Below are 1,215 nucleotides of genomic sequence, written 5' to 3' on the forward strand. Positions count from 1 at the left end.
CTTACTAGGGTACATACACGGCAAATCACCCTACAACCAACTTAACAAATCTGGACAGCAAGTCGACTACTTTGCATGGAGGTAGATGCGTTAATTGATCATCAAATGAGTTCCTTATACCAGTGGTCTGTAACCTTTGACTCTGCAGATGTTCAGGATTACAATTCCTATGATATCTGGCTATACTGTTTAGGGGTGATGTGAGTTGTAGTCCAAATCATCCGGAGAGCCAAAGGTCGCTGACCCCTGCTTTTTACCATTAAGCACATTCATGGTTCCCAATTCATTCAGTTGGTATATATGGTATACCTCGGCAAACCCTTCCCACCCTATTGCGCAGCCACACAACTCCTAGCTCAAATCGTTGATAGATTCAGGAACCTTGTTTCCTCAATGGATTCCCCTTTAAATAGGCCGAGTCGCCATAACTTCGGAATTCTCTGTATACTGCAGCCCATTATTTCCTCCACCTTATCACCACCCCACCCCAGAACGGCTGCACTCGCGCACATCCCCATGCCAGGTGCATAAAATACACCTGCTCTCTATTGCATTTGGGACAGCAATCGGATACTTCTGGAATCCGTTTATGCAGTGTATGGGCTGCGTGGTATAATTGATGGAGGTACTTGAAGTGAATGAGTTTATGGCACTGATTCAGTGATATTCTGCTGGTTTATTAGCATGCCCATTTCTGAGTCCGTTAGGGGCTGTTCCAAAACAGCGTCCCACCTCCTTCTAGCCGGCACCTCAAGAGAACTCCTGCTTCTGAATCCTATTGTATATATTGGCCACGGCACGTTGATGTTTTGACAGGCGAGAACTCCTGCTTCTGAATACTATTGCATATATTGGCCACAGGACGAGTTTTGATGTTTTGGGAGGCAGTCGCATGGACAATCTCTGAGCTTTTGGGTTCCCCGGGTAAGCCTGAGAACATTTTCTTTAGTGCTCACTTTAACCTATAGTATAGGGAGATAGTTAAGCTATTAACTGTACCTCTTGTGTGGAGCTCTTCTAGGATGAGAAAGTGCCCTTCCCTAAAGAGGTCACCCATGGTTGATAGCCCCAGTCTATCGAAGTGCGTGTGCATTTGTCTCCCAAATGCGATAGGCTGACCAGCTGTTTTTGTATAGTGGGACCAGTGGTGAATACGTTATATCTGTTTCGGCTGTCTTGGTGGCATTGTGCAGAGCTCTGCAGCTGACGCACCAT

The sequence above is a fragment of the Ambystoma mexicanum genome, chromosome 1p, assembly GCF_040938575.1.
Source record: "Ambystoma mexicanum isolate Mex_15411 chromosome 1p, UKY_AmexF1_1, whole genome shotgun sequence".
NCBI lineage: Eukaryota > Metazoa > Chordata > Amphibia > Caudata > Ambystomatidae > Ambystoma > Ambystoma mexicanum.